The sequence below is a fragment of the Sphaeramia orbicularis genome, chromosome 18, assembly GCF_902148855.1.
Source record: "Sphaeramia orbicularis chromosome 18, fSphaOr1.1, whole genome shotgun sequence".
Taxonomy (NCBI): domain Eukaryota; kingdom Metazoa; phylum Chordata; class Actinopteri; order Kurtiformes; family Apogonidae; genus Sphaeramia; species Sphaeramia orbicularis.
This window is the reverse complement of record NC_043974.1, coordinates 43,835,206-43,851,650: the sequence shown is the minus strand read 5'-3', so window position 1 is coordinate 43,851,650 and position 16,445 is coordinate 43,835,206. Positions and strand designations below refer to the sequence as shown.

Genomic DNA, 16,445 nt, shown 5'->3' with positions numbered 1-16,445 from the left:
TGTTGTGTTTGGGTTCATGTTGTGTTTGGGTTCATGTTGAAATTGTGCATCATGAGCAAAGAAAAACCGAAGCCAAATTCCTTGTATGTGTTCACACACTTGGCCGTTAAAGCTGTACGAACAGACTAAACACCACTTCTTGTGATGCTTATTACCACAGTACTGAGTCAACAGTAGTGGCTTTTCCATTCCCCCTCAAATTGCGCAAATATAACTTGCGCATAAAAATTTACCTAAAGGAAAAACGACAATTTTGCCAAAACTCTCATTTTTTCGATTAAAAGTTTTTGTGCTGGCAAGAAGTGTCTTTTGGGTGTAGCACAAATGGTATATCACGCAAAACTGCAATGGAAAGACCTTTTTTTTAAAACTACAGTCAGGTGAATTAAAAAAACAGACGTTACAACAAGCGAAGAAGAAGAAGAAACATGTCGAAGAAAAAAACAAACCCATGGAGTTGGATCAGTGACAGTGACACATGGGTTTATGTTCAATTAAAGAGAGATTTTTCAGTTTTCTCTGTTTTTGGTATAATAACCCTCAACTTTAATCCAAGCTTTTATGAACATCTACATGACCAATAAATTAAATATAGGAAAACACCTGATTTTCACTTAAAATGCAAAATACAGAGCATAATAGTAGCATAAATGGTGATAAATTACTTAAGAAAGGTTAAAAATAGAGAAAAAAATCATGTGGGAACGGCCACAGAAGTAGCACTGGGTCTTTATGGGTTAAAATAGATGCATCCGATTGGTTGAATTTGAAGAGGGCGTGTCATGAATATTGATACTATTCTGTGATCATGCATTCTTTATGCAAATCCCATTGAGACCGCAATGTCCAAGACCAAGAAAAGACCGAGACCAAATGAGTGGAGTCACTAGTCGCCTTTTCATTGACCCTCAAATTGCGCAAATATAAGTCGCGCATAAAAATTTACCTAATGGAAAAATGACAATTTTGCCAAAAGTCTCATTTTTTGATTAAAAGTTTTTGTGCTGGCAAGAAGTGGTGTTTTTTAGGCGTAGCGCAAATGGTATATCACACAAAACTGCAATGGAAAGACCTTTTTTCGCAAACTAGAGTCAGGTGAATTTTAAAAAAAAAACGGATGTTGACGGACGTTAAAACAAGCGAAAAAGATGAAGAAACATGTCACGGTATGTGTGGACACAGCAGGAACCCAATCATTTTAGAATTTAGTATGAGATAGACGAGTAATATATAATAATAATGACTATATCTGTAAATCAACACCATATTTACGTTCGTTGCCATGTTTATGGAATGACTTCTCGTGTCATCTTGTGATAATAAATAAATTTTCGCATTTATGATTTAATGGAAAAACCGACATTACGTACTTCTGTTTTTCGACATTTAGTAAATATCGGTAAAGTTTTGCGCAGATGTCCAATGGAAAAGCAACTATTGACAGGTGACCTCTGCACATGATATATAACGAAGGCACTGATTGGCTCTGTGGTAACAGACGAATGAGAGCGGTAGTCCCACAGGACTGTGGACACTAAAGAAAAACAACTCATCTTTGCTGTTGCCCACTGCACATGTTTTGGCACAGCTCCTTAAACTGTTTTTAAAAACCACAAAAACAACTCTGTTAGTGTAGCTTAAGTGTAATTGTAATCCCTTCTTCAATTCCTCCCAATGACCGGAAGATCATGAGTGAATCCAGTCGAACATTCAGTGGATGAAGTTCAAACCACACAAAAACAGATGGGAGTGAATCCCAGTCAGTGAATCCAACCCACGTTCACCTGGTGCAGCGTGAACCGCTGGTTCTTGGGTCCAACATTCGTCTGACCGCAGCGGTGGAGATCATGCGTTTGGAAAAGGTGCGGATCAGGTTTCAGGTAATCTCCTGTAACTAGACGGAGGTCCTGTCAAGTCGACAGCAGCCTGGAGAAAATCGAACTGAATAAAAGGGGAAAAGCAAAAAAGGACAACAGCTGGACCTTGAAAGTCTGGTTTGTTTTCTGAGCTGAACTTGAGTAGAAACACAACCGTGAGTTTAACGTCAGTGAGGTCAGTTTGTAGCTCAGCAGAACATTAACAATAGGCCTTTACTTCTAATGGTCCATATCTGATGGTTTCTAACATGGAAATGGTTCCAGATACAGAATTAATATAGTTCCTATTGAGCACTGATATATGGACTATATATGGACTTCATTTGGGTCCATGACCTTTGACCTTGAAGGGTCAAACTCAAGGTCATCCATGTCTACATTTCAACACTCTTCTCCAAAATACTAGTCAGATTAATTTCACATTTTATATGTAAATTCTTTGGAACAATGTTTACAAAGTTTGTTCACAGTTTTAAGATTTTGACAAGTTTTTAATTATAACAAATTTACCTTTTACTTTTAATGGTCCATATTTTGATGTTTATGACATGGAAATAGTTCCAGATATCAATATAGTCAATACTGATCACTGATAGAAGCCATATATGGACTTTCATTTGGGTCCATGACCTTTGACCTTCAGTGAACTTGAAGGGTCAAATTCAAGGTCATCCATGTCTACATTTCAACACACTTCTTCTCTGAAACTACTGGTTGCATTAATTTCAGATTTTTTGTGTACATTGTTTAGGATAATGTCTACAAAGTTTGTTCACGGTTTTAAGAAATTTTGCTTTTGAATTTTGATGAATTTTTTAACTATTACAAATTTAACTAACTATTACAAATATACCTTTACTTCTAATGGTCCATATTTTGATGTTTATAGCATGGAAATGGTTCCAGATATCAATATAGTTACTATTGAGTTCGTACACATTTTTCAAGGTCAAATTTGAGCATTTTTAAGGCTCATTTTCACCTTATCACTGGGGTCAAGTACATATCTACAGGTATACATGAACTTACAATTATTTTTTTTCTCTTTTTATCACAATGATGTACATTGTATTGTGCTCTAAACATCTAAATTATGTTTCATAACTGCAAAAACATTTAGAAATTAAAGAAAACACAAAGTTTTATCCTAAAAAGGGGAAACCCACTTGGCGTTGTTCAGACACATTCCCACCGAGACAAAGATTAAGAGAAAATGTACCTGGAGTCGACCTGAGAACACCTGGGAATTAACTGTTTTGACATAAAGTTGTATTCCTTTGAATGTATCACCTCTGTAAGTAGCTTTGGTTTGAGTTAATATGAGAAATCAATCAAACAGTCACATCAGAGTTAGAATTACAAGCACTTAAACTAAAATTCAAGCACTTTTTTTTCTTTCTCTCTCTGTTTCTTTCTTTCTTTCGGATCCCCATTAGCTGCACCATAGCAACAGCTGTTCTTCCTGGGGTCCTTACAATAATCTTTACAACTAGTCAATGCAAATAACATACAATATAATCATACAACACAATTTTTCACATACAACATAGCATGAAAGAAAACAAATAACAGTCAAAATACAGACACGACAGCTCCTTTAGGTCAGCAGTGGTCTAGTATATACAGTACAATATTCAGTAGCCTAAGTTTCAATCATCTATGGTCAATAGTTGCTTCTTGACTAACTTCTTGAAACACAACATTGAAATTCATGGATTTTCAAGGATTTCAAGCAATTGTACGAACCCTGATCACTGATAGAAGTCAGATATGGACTTTTGCCGTGTTTCCACTACGTGGTATCGGCTTGACTCGACTCAGCCTTTTTGCGTTTCCATTACGAAAAAGGACCTGGAATCTGGCACCCGGTTCTAGTTTTTTGGTATCACCTCTGCCGAGATTCCAGGACTGGGGACCAGATACTAAAAGGTGACGTGTAAACACTGCAGACCACTGATTGGTCAGACAGTCGTCTCTGTGACCCGCCGTTTCACAAAAAACAGATGCTGAAGTTGACAGTAAATATGTCGGTAGGTGAATCCACATGATGACAGCCCGTAAAACTACACCATGGTTTGTCGAGGAGGTTCAGATGTAAAAGTTCAGCATGAGCTTGACGAGACAACACGCAACGAGTGAGTTTATCAGCAACTCTGAGCAGACGACACGGAAGTAACGCGCCGCATCGCTATGACGACCAGGTACTGTAAAGTTGACAGTATCCTGTAATGGAAACGGTCTGCAGGAATAGGACCTGGTACCTGAGTCGAGTCAAGCTGAGGCGAGTCGAGCCGGTTCCACATGGTGGAAACGCGACATTTGATTGAATTACCGTACTTTCCGGGCTATAAGGCGCACCTGACTATAAGCCGCAGGTGTCCACGTTGTCACATGAGATATTTACACAGAAAGATGGTAAACAGACAGATTATTTAAGTATTTATTTCCACACTTTAACTGCTTTTTTCCAAACAGAGGCTGCACCACGGCAGTAAAACGGCAGGAACAGCTGGTTCAAAAACCCAGAAAAGTCACTGATCTGTATCTTCATCTTCCTTCTGCTCATTAAACCACTGCAGGCGTCTTCTTCAGTGTCGGAGTTGAACAGCCTCAGAAAGACTCCGTCACACTCCTTCTACGTCTCTCCTCTGTTGTTGCTCAATGGCACTTCGGTGCTGCAGCTCTATTTCCTTCTTTACAGACACATCGATTGCTTTTAACTTAAAAGCTGCAAAATATGCATTTCTTCGTGTGTTTTCCATGATGAGGGTTTGTGCATGACACACAAAATGATTGTTAAAAGTTAAGATTCAAACTCCTCCTCTTCATCACCTCTTCCATCTCTCTGTCTCACTTTTGTGCTTCCTGCTCGAGTGCCCCCTGGAGGCCGTTAGCCCGTATAAATCTGTACTCGAGCTGCATCGTTGTATAAGCCGCAGGGTTCAAAACAAGAAAAAAGTAGCGGCTTATAGTCCGGACAGTACGGTAGTTGAGTTCTCCTCCAGTGAAGGTACCACCCATGTCCTCCATCCAGACCACAGGACTAGAACATAGAACAGAACCCGACATCCTCACACATTCAGATAGTTTGGTTCTAGATTGAACATGACGCTGACAAACAGGAACACTGGTCGTGTTTTTGTCTTACTCTGCCTCCGTTTGTCTGTTCAGGTGTTGTTCAATGAGGAGAAGTCTCAGTACGTGAAGCTGGACGTGAAGACCATCGGCCAGAAGCCTCAGAAGCTGCAGTGCATGGAGGGATACGGGACCACCCCCTCCGCCGGCCCCCACCCATTCCACTTCCTGAAGCCCTGCCAGGTGTCGGCCTACTGCGACTGGACAAAGGGACGGAGCTCCAGGCCATCACCGGCGCCTCCTTCAGGCTCCACCCGGTCGGAAACACCTCCGCCTCGCCGCACGTCTTCAGCATCCTTCAAGGTCAACTGAGGCTGGACCGGTCCGATCTGGGTCGGAACCGCCCCAGGAAACATCTGAGGACGACCCGACTCATTTGTTTTCCAAAGGGATGAGTGTTTTCTTTGCGGGACATCAACACTGCTGCAGCCTCGTTCCAAAAAATGTTCATTTGAAAGACGTTTTGTGGAAGTTGCTGTGGATTTTCTTCTGGGCAGCGGTGCTGTCTTGGAATGCAACGCAGACTTTGGATTAAAACCAAGCACAAAGCGGACGAAACGCCTGGAATCGTCTGAGGAGAACAGATGTGATGGAAAGTGCTCTGCAGATAAGGGCTGTGTATCCTTGGACCTTCATCTTAGTCTCCATATCATGTAACAAACTGTGCTTTTCTATCAAAGACGTCGACAGTAAAGCTGTGCATGCACCTTCCACTTTGATATCCTCCACGTACTGAGAACACGCCAAACCCTGTCAGCGGCCCTACATGAGTTGTCAGTAATGTTAACGATGCAGCGTCTGTTTATGTACGATCTAACGAATCAATAATTGCCTTTTTTTTTACTGATCTTTTTCAATGCAATATGCTGCGACTGTGTAAAATACCTGCAAGCCTTTCCTTTAATATACTTCACATACTATTTAAATATGTGCATAATAAACAAGAGCTACTAGAGAAGGGGGCCACTTTAAGGTTTTTTAATAACATGGATGTGAATTTATGCTGTTTTCAGATGTCAGATTAGATTGTGAGATATGTCATGAATGAGGCCTCGTACTGTCGACTTGGCTTTGCTTCTGGAAACTCAGTGAGTTATAGTAAAGCACAGAGCTTTGAAAATATTGGAGGTTCTTCACTTTTTCCTTCCCTTTAAAAAACAAAAAACAAAAACGTTTAAAGGCATATTAACCATTATTTCCTTTTTTTTTTTTTTTTAAATCTCGTTCATTCAGTAGTTTTGTTCTTTTGATTAGTTAAAAACTACAGCTCTTATTAAATACTACACAGATTTTGGTTATAAAAATATATTGATTGGAATATTCTGCATTGCATTATGTATAGAATTATTTTTAAGTACATGTAAATGAATGATTTATTGTATATGAACATTCTAATCTTTTGAAAAAGTGGTAAAAAAACCCCCCACTTTAGTAGGTTTTTACTCCCATGGTTTGTCTACAGCTTTAATATTAATGGATTTACTGCCTTTGAATAACAGAACTGTTCTCGTCAGGATGCTAGCATTTTGATATGCTAACGTTAGCATCATTATCAACCCAAAATCGTGACTTAATACCTGTAAAGCCTTATAATTGTCATTAAAATCAGCTGTATTTTGAGTTTAGTACTATGTAGCAGATGTTCTACACCAAACTAACACTGACAACATGAAAAACATCGAATATTAGTCTATCCACGATGTTAGCCTTAACTTAGCATTAGCATTAGCTGGAGCCTCTTACTGAACCTCTGGCATGGTTGTGAAATTGTGAACTTGTTTTCTAGCTCTGTTGTGAATTTAGTCCAATTTATTTGCTTAAAAATCCAGAAATGGGCTCTGGAAAAAGCACTGAAATGACCAAAACCTTCATTTTTTTTATCTAAAGAGGCAGTTTGTGTGTATCTTGTTGTCTTCACAATCTTGTTAATGTCAAAAATATCCCAAAGTTTGGTTTATTTAGTTTTTTTATCGACATGGATTGAAAGAAGCGGTGGCACATCATATTCCACAAGGATGTACTTTCATTTAGTGTTAATTTCATTCAACATTAATTATGACTTGTATTGTGTTTCTCAGAAATGCTGTTTGTTCTGTTTCTAGAGATGAAACTCCTTCCATTTTCTCATATGCTAATTCTAGCATCACTATCAGCTCTAAATGTTACTTCACTTTTTTTTTTTTTTTTACTAAAATACTCAAGGACACTATTCGAAAAAAACCTTCTGATTATTAACCTATTAGCACTGTCACTGACTACATTATGGTACATTATGTTAGCATTAGCGTGAACCTTTAGCATGGTTGTAAACTCTTCTTTTGTGGCTCTACTCTTATTTATTCACTTAAAATTCACAAAACCAGCTCTCCAAAAGCACTAAAATGATAGTTAATCTTTACTTTTAAAGCAGGCATTTTTTATGTATTTTATATACATCACAATCTCACCAAAATCCACAGAAACTTCTATTATTTCGTTTATTTATGTTTACATAGAACCATAAAATAAATTGTAGTAACTGAATTTTCTACTCAGCAAATGAAACACAGTAAACTAGTATTGTAAACATAGGAAACAAAACTTTTAACCATAAGTTTTTTAGTTTGCCATTGTTAGTATTATGTAGCATTAGCATTAGCATCACCCTCTCACAGAGCTTTAGCAAAGTTGTAAACTCTTGTTTTTGTGGCTCTATTCAATTTATTTCCCTCTGACATCCAGAGAAGTTTGGGATGAGTCTATTTAGGAAAGGTTGCACACTAAACTATCACTGTGAACATGTGAAATATATTTTTAAAAAAACTCGGACAGTAACCTATTAAGCTAACTTTGTCCCTGTTATCATTAGCTTAACCCTCTCACAGAGCTCGGGCATGTTCTTCAAATCCATTTGTTTTTTTACGGTGCAGAAATGAGCAAGTAAAAGCACTGGTTCAAATGGAATGGTTTGTGTTTAGTTGTAGGAGTATTGAAACATTTTTGCTAACTTGGCCATCTTTGTTAATGTCATGCAAAATAATTCAAAAGCTCTGGCTCTGTGATTTTGTCGAGTCAAAGAAAACTCCAATATTATATTTATAACGCATTCAAAACTTATTTCATTTAGTATTAATCACATCAGGCTCTTTTTAATATCTTTCCTTGTCCTATTTTAAAAGGTTGTCATTGTTAGCATTAGCTTACATTAGCATTGGCTTGAGCTTTCCCCGCTGAACCCCTAATATGGTCATAAATTAGTTTTTTCTTGTTTATTGTGGCTCAAGTTGAATTTATTTGCTTTAAAATCCAAAAGTAAGCTTTGCAAAGATCACTGAAATGACCAAACGTAAGATTTCTGTCCAAAGGAGGCTGTTGTTAGATATTATGCTAACTTGGTCTTGGTACTAAAATGAACCAAAAAGTTGAGATTGTTTGGATTCTGACTGACCCATTTTTGTATGAGTTTACATTTAATAATATTCCAAATGCGTCTGCCTTCATTCACAGTGAACGTCGGTCAATATTAACATTAAATTCTTGACTTCTGTGCTGTTTCTGAGTCTCGTCGTGAGGCTGGTTTTCCTTTTTCTCCTTCCATTCCTCTCGTACGCTGCTGTTACATTCCCTGCTACAATACAAACAGTGTGTATTTCTGGCCGTGGGTTTCTGCACTCCCACTCTTGTTTATAAGTAGTTTTTGTGGACGGACCACAATGGTTTCTCCTCAGCACTTACTGCAGCAAACGTAGGCTTTTTAATTGGAGCCAAACATTCATGTTTTAAATGGAAAATGATGGGATTTGGAGCGTAGACGTGTCGTCCTGTTTGATTTTCCTCATCACTTTCCTCTGGTTTTGCGTGGTGGTCATCCTCCCATCACCCCATCATCCCCCCCCCCCCCCCCCCCCCCCCCCCCATATCCTCCCCCCCATCAGCGCCAGTCAGATGCATGTGCACAGTCGTCTTTTTTCACACTGGCCGCGTTACATTTTCACTTCCTGAATCTGAACCTGAACCACATCGCTGAAAAAGTCTTTGAGGAAAAAAACACCCCTTCACACACTTCCTGCCTCGATTCCTATTTTTCTAAATGTCAAGTTTATTACCACCTCGGAAAGTCTTGTGAAGTCTGTGGAAGAAGTTTTTCTGTAAAATGATGTACGCAATGCCTGGATATTTTTTTTGTCTAAACTCATTTATAATAAATGTTGAGTAAACTTCTGTTTGTTTTGGATCCTGCTTTCTGCCTCTTCATCTCTCAGAAAGGTCAAAAACATTTTGGTGGCTCAGAAAATAAAAGTACAAGTGAACAACAAAGGTCAAAACACTTGAAATGCCTTTAAAACGCCTACAACACTGGATGGAAAAGGAACAAATAATCCCCATAGTAAGTCAGAATAGTTTTACAGGAAAACAAACTCAGCAAATCCTTAAAACTTAATGACATTAAAGGGGCAATTTGTTATATTTACATGAAAGCATAGAATAATGGTTTAAAATGATCAAAAGTGTCACTAAATAATAATAATGCTGACTAATGGAAACGTTTAAGGGGCTTAAAAATGATTATATTTTGACAAAAGCTCATGAACTTAATTCAAAACCAAGACATTTTAATTGTTTCTCTCTTAAATTTGAACTTGTCACTAATGTCATACAACACTAAGACATGTTTTTGTGTTTGTAAAGTGAATTACAACTAAACTGGGTTAAAACACATCAACACAGAAGAAAAATGAACAAAATCTGAATTTATAGGTGAAAACAACTTCCACTTCCTGTTTGAAAGTGATTCTGAGCCTTCACAGCTGTACCATCAGTAGCTTTGGATCACTAATAAAATATCTCTAAAAACACCTGTAGTATGTTTAACAAACTGTTTTTAATTTTCTGACAGAAAACTGGAGCCATTATATTTGTTTTTGGAACCAGAGGATTCATCTAAAAACACCTGCTGCAATTTTACAAGAGTGAAATTTTGCCAAATTGACCAGAGTTCAAGACTTTTTCACCTCAAAAAGGTCTTGGAGGAATCATTGAGGTGGAACCATTGAACCCAGACTGGATCACTGAACCAGACTGGAACATGAAACCCAGGACCAGATCCACTGAACCAGACTGGAACCATGAACCCAGACTGGAACCATGAACCCAGACTGGATCCAATGAACCAGACCGGAACCATGAACCCAGACCGGATCCACTGAACCAGACCGGAACCATGAACCAGACTGGATCCAATGAACCAGACTGGAACCATAACCCAGACTGGATCCACTGAACCAGACCGGAACCATTGAACCCAGACTGGATCCACTGAACCAGACCGGAACCATGAACCCAGACGGATCCACTGAACCAGACCGGAACATGAACCCAGACCGATCCACGAACCAGACTGGAACCATGAACCAGACCGGATCCAATGAACCAGACTGGAACATGAACCCAGACCGGATCCACTGAACCAGACCGGAACCATGAACCCAGACCGGATCCACTGAACCAGACTGGAACCATGAACCCAGACTGGAACCATTAACCCAGACTGGGCCCATTGAACCAGACCAGAACCTTAACCCAGACTGGGCCCATTGAACCAGACCCGAAACCATTAACCCAGACTGGACCACTGAACATAGTCTTTTCCACTAAACTCTGCTGTTTAACACTAAACTGGGTGTTTCTTTATTGTCTTTTCCACAAACTGTGACTTCGACTTCTAATATTATCCTTTAAACTGACAAACATCATATGTGTAAATGGTGACTGAAAATATGTCCCATTGGTTAAAGCAGAAGGGGGCGGGGCTTCAACCCTCTTAATTGATTGACCACATCTCCAAAACATTGGATGCCATCATGATAAAATCAACCACAGATCCTATGGTATAATCTACATCCTGAGAGACTGTAACAGTATTATGTAAACCACGTGGTCTCAACTGGTCTGGTCTCAGGACCACTATCACCCCTCAATGACAAGCCATGACCCGAACTGATAAAAGTTAAACTTTAAAAAAAAATTTTTATAAAAGGATGTTGTGTTTTGAACCCAAGATAATACAGATTATAACAGTAGTTTAATAATAAACCATCTGACCAGCAGGTGGCGATGACACATACGGAAATATTCCCTTTAACAGTAAATTGGGTACATTTGAACCAAAACTAAAGTGTGAACTCTGTTAAAAATGTAAAGTTCATTCAGTCACTTATTAAAAATTAAACAGACTGAGGTTTTTGTCCAATGGAGGTAAACCATATGTAACTTTTGGTTCTTCTTTTTGCTGTGAAATGTCTGGTGTTAATTACCATTGCAGTGCATTAGCACCACCTACTGTTGGGGAGTGTAAATGGACGACACTCAGTTCCAAAAAAATAAAACACAGAATTGTTTATTAACATTATTTTTTGCCCAAACAAACATCCACGACCAAGGTTCTAATAGTTTTGGATTTTTCATTATAGTTTAGTTTTATTTAGTTTTGACTTTTTTTTTGGTCTAATTAGTTTTTAGAGCAGGTTTGTTTTTATTAGTTTTCTTTTTTTTTTTTAATGCTTAGTTTTAGTTTTTCCGGCTCTTTTCTCTTCCTCGCCATCTATTCAAATAAATCCCAGACAGGACTCTGCTGCTTTCTTCCAGCTTTAGTCTCCATGTTTCCAGGTAGAGTAGGGACCAGAAGACGACTGGAAATCACAAGTAACGGACCGTCAAGTGTCGTATGGTGCCGCTAGCCTAAAATTGCTAGAGCAAAATAAATCAATTTCGTATCAATCGACACTGACAAGACGAAAACGAAGGGAATTTTATCCATAACTTTTATAAGTTTAGTTAGTTTCATAAGCACACATGACAGTTTCAGTTAGTTATCATTTTTTTTTCTTTGAATTATAGTTTTATTTATTTCAGTTAACGAAAATGTTATTACAATTCTAGTTTTCGTCATTTTATTAGCTTCGCTAACGATAATAACCTTGTCCACGACCCCACTGAAAATTGGTTTGAAACCCACTTTTTGGCCATGACCCACCAGTAGAAAACCACTGCTTAAACTACAGTCAGCCAGTAATGAATAATGAACAGCTGTAGAAAATACTAGAAGACCGTCTTTATATCTTTACAATAATACTGCAGTGACCGTAACGCTCCGAAAACATGGACACGTTGGCTGTTATTTACCTTATTTACCAACATCACAGCCTTCTGGTGAAATACCGCCCTCTGTGGTCACAGCAGGAGCTGTTTTTATCTGAAATCTTCTACCTTTAAACATCAGATTTTCCTCCGCTGTAACGTAACAGTCTGTCCTCAGCTCCAGCGCTGACAGGTAATGACGGTGCTTCCAAGTCTCTCCACATAAATCATCATCTTCATGCCTGAAACATTTATGCAATAATGTTAAAGCACAGAAGCGCTTCAGCCGAAACAGTGGGTATTTCATTTCTAATGAGCCTGTCAGTGTGCGCTAATGGGAGTTGACATAACCTCCAGACGAGGAATCATGAAGCGGAGATAAAAGTGAGAAGCGATCTGGCGCGGTATCGTTCTGGTCAGAAAATGAAGGGCCAACGACCTTTCACCTTCAGCGTGCGTGAATCATGAGGCATCTGCGGCCGGGCTTGGCTGTGTGGGCGTGCAGGAAAAGGCCTGTGAATACAAACCACTGAATCACTGTCGTTTGGGCCGCCTCCCACGTTGACATGTTTCTGCTTCCACGGTCATGAGAACAAACAGACCAACGGCACAAAGGAACCATGGGAGATAAGTGGTGAGGTGTCCTCCTAAAAGACACCGGAACTTCAAAAGACAAGAAGAGGAAGAAGAAATGACATTACAGATGTTACAGTAAATAGAAATAAGGCTCCAGAGTTCATCCAATCACAGCTGAACACAAATAGAAAAATCGGACCAATGGCCCTGGAGCTGACCGGCCAAATTCAAAGCTTTGGGAAATGGATCCAGATGCCGTTTACTATCACCCAGTTCTGTGTATTTATTCTATTACAGAAATAGCCCATGTTTTGCTCATATTCCAATCAGATCTGGAAAAATTCAAATTCCAACTTGATATCATTGATACTGATTTATTGGATCAATCCACTTCCTATCTGTTATAATGGGAACATTTGTCAAAGTCGCACCAAATCCAGAATCAGATCCGGATCCAAATAATTTCACTAACTTTTGTTGACATCATCATACAGAAGCTGTATACCAAGTTTGAAGTCAATCAGAACTGTAGTTTCGGAGAAGACGACGATTGAAATTTTTGTAACGCCGCCGCTGCATGACGACAGTAGCTTACGGCCTGTCGGCTAAAAACCAAAGGCTGCATGTAATAGTCCAGATCTGGGCATTTAGGACCACGGAACACCATACAAAGAATGTCGTCTGGAGATGTTTTGGATTTAGTGACACTGGAAAAAATAGTTCCACTGTCCCTGCACGTCAGAGTCATGTTCTACCAAGTATCCTTCCCCAGCTGATAGTGTGAGGTGGTCAGGTTCTGTCTGGATGTTCTAGTCCTGTGGTCTGGATGAAGGAGGTCAATCTAACAATAAAAGTGGGCGGGACTTCCACTGGAGGAGAACTAATTCAATCAAAGTCCATATATGAGTTCTATCAGTGATCAATAGGAACTAGACTGATATCTGGAACCTTTTACATGTTCTAAACCATCCAAATATGGACCAGTAGAAGGAAAGGCACATTTTTAATATTTCAAAACTTCATCAAAAATTAAAAAGTTCTCAAAACTGTGAACAAACTTTGTAGACACAGGCCCAAGGAGGACACAGATAAAATCTGAGATGAATCCAACCTGTAGTTTTGGAGAAGAAGACTGCTGAACTCTAGACATTATTGACCTTCAGTTTGACCCTTCAAGGTCAAAGGTCATGGACTCAATGAAAGTCCTTGGCCCAATCCCACCCCACCCCTTACCCCCACCCCTCCCACTTTGCACTACCGTTGTAAGGGGTAGGGTCAACGTTAGAACAGTTTGGGATTTTTCATTCTAGTTTAGTTTGATTTAGTTTGGACTTTTTTTCTCTAATTCAGTTCATTTTAAATTCGTTTTTACAGCAGGTTTACTAGTTTTTATTCGTTTTCATTTCTTCTCAAAGCTTAGTTTTAGTTTAGTTTTAATTTCAGTTTTTTCATATTTTCATTCTTTTCTCTCTTCTCTGTCGTCGTATTCAAATAAATCCCAGACAGGACTCTGCTGTTTCTCCCAACTTCAGTCTCCTTGTTTCCAGGTAGAGTGAGGACCAGAAGACCACTGGAAACCACAGGTTTTGGCCTGTTCTATTTTTTTTCTTATAGTGGATACTTTTTTGGACTTGTCTTTTTTTTCTTATAGTGGATACTTTTTTGGACTTGTCTTTTTTTTCTTATAGTGGGATAATTTTTGGACTTGTCTTTTTTTCTTATAGTGGATAATTTTTGGGCTGTGTCTTTTTTTTCTTATATCGGATATTTTTGGGCAGTGGTCTTTTTTTTCTTATAGTGGATACTTTTTGGACTTGTCTTTTTTTCTACAGTGGATAATGTTTTGGGCTGTTGTCTTTTTTTTCTTATAGCGGATAATTTTTGGGCAGTGGTCTTTTTTTTCTTATAGGTGGATACTTTTTGGACTTGTCTTTTTTTTCTTATAGTGGATAATGTTTTGGGCTGTTGTGTTTTTTTTCTTATAGCGGATAATTTTGGGCAGTGGTCTTTTTTTTCTTATAGTGGATACTTTTGGACTTGTCTTTTTTTTCTTATAGTGGATAATGTTTTTGGGCTGTGTCTTTTTTTTCTTATAGTGGATAATTTTTTGGGCTGTTGTCCTTTTTTTTCTTATAGGGGATAATTTTTGGGCAGTTGTCCTTTGTTTCTTATAGTGATATTTTTGGGCTGTTGTCTTTTTTTTCTTATAGTGGATAATTTTTTGGGCTGTTGTCTTTTTTTTCTTATAGTGGATAATTTTTGGGCAGTTGTCTTTTTTTTCTTATAGTGGATACTTTTTTGGGCTGTTGTCTTTTTTTTCTTATAGTGGATAATTTTTTGGGCTGTTGTCTTTTTTTTCTTATAGTGGATAATTTTTGGGCAGTTGTCTTTTTTTTCTTATAGTGGATACTTTTTTGGGCTGTTGCACCTCTGGGCCACCGTACATGGCCCATCAGCGGTGAGCTAAAAAAACAAAATGACAGATGAAATAAAATTGGACTGAACACATCCAACTATCAGAAAAAAGAGAATGTGTCCTGGATTCAACACAACCATGGCTCCTTCTAAAGTAACTCGGTGAAAACCACCACTGCTTGGCGATGTAAACGCTCAGTGTTCTACATGGTTTGGACCACGACGCTGTTTCAAACCGCCATAACAGGAGGCAGGTGAGCGGAGGAGATTCCAGAGCTGATGTTTAAGTTTCTGCAGGATTAACTCTGCTGAGGAGATTTCTCGCTCAGTTACGTGACGTCCAGGCCAAAGTCAAACAGATGATGCCTTTGGTCTATTTATACTCTGAGTCCGGGCCGAGGAGATGAACGGGAACGTCTGCAGATTTCAAACCTCCGTCCACCTAAAAGCCTCAGAACTGAGTCTGCGCTGAGTTTGTCTTTGTTCCAGTTCAGCGTTAACGACCGTAACCGAGCGCAGGACGTCGACAACCTTCAGTTAAAACACAGGAACTGGGCTTTTGGAAAGAACAGTTCAGACGCACAGATCCTTAAAGACGTGTGGGGAAGAGATTAGAGACTAAACAAAAAGTGTACGTCTACAGTCAATAAAAGACCATTTGGAAAGCTTTAGCCTCATACACAATGGACAAAAGTATGTGGACATGCTGAATTCAGGTGTTTCTTTTCTAACAGGGGTCTGGGATACAAAACAATAATGACACGTCAGAATATAGTTTTATATTGGAATAAATATTGTTACACTTGTTAGTTTTACTTAAATTAAATTGTAATCTTTGCTTCAGAGATGGTTTTTACTTAATTTCTCTCAACATTGTTTTTTTTTTTTTTAATTTTTTATCCATGACTATGATTTTAAATGTTCTTCCTCTAAATTTCTAAAATATTTTTCCTGCTCTGACGGTAAATAATAATTTTCTACCACATCTAACCATCTACTTTCATCACATCTCACTGAGAAAGAAAAATCTACCATTAAACTTTAGGGAAATATTAATATTTATAAACTATATGGACATAAATATTTAGACACATCACGTCTACAACTGTAGGATGTCCTGCTCATGACGATTTGAGATATACACGTCAATATTAATAATAAATATGATATTATCCCAATATAAAACTATGACATTTTTCATTTCTGGGATTTCTTTAAATCCCATAAATGTAAATTACTTAGAAATACTGAAAACAGGAAGCAGCACTTTTCTCATGGGTTAGATTTCAAATAAATAAAATAAATCAGGCTTCTGGTAGATACAGT

General features: G+C 38.4%; 1 pseudogene; it reads left to right on the top strand.

Moving 5' to 3' along the window:
* The window catches only part of LOC115438374 (tumor necrosis factor ligand superfamily member 12-like), a 24,063-nt pseudogene extending 18,656 nt beyond the window's left edge, over nucleotides 1-5,407 (top strand).
* Nucleotides 5,408-16,445: the final 11,038 nt, after the last annotated feature.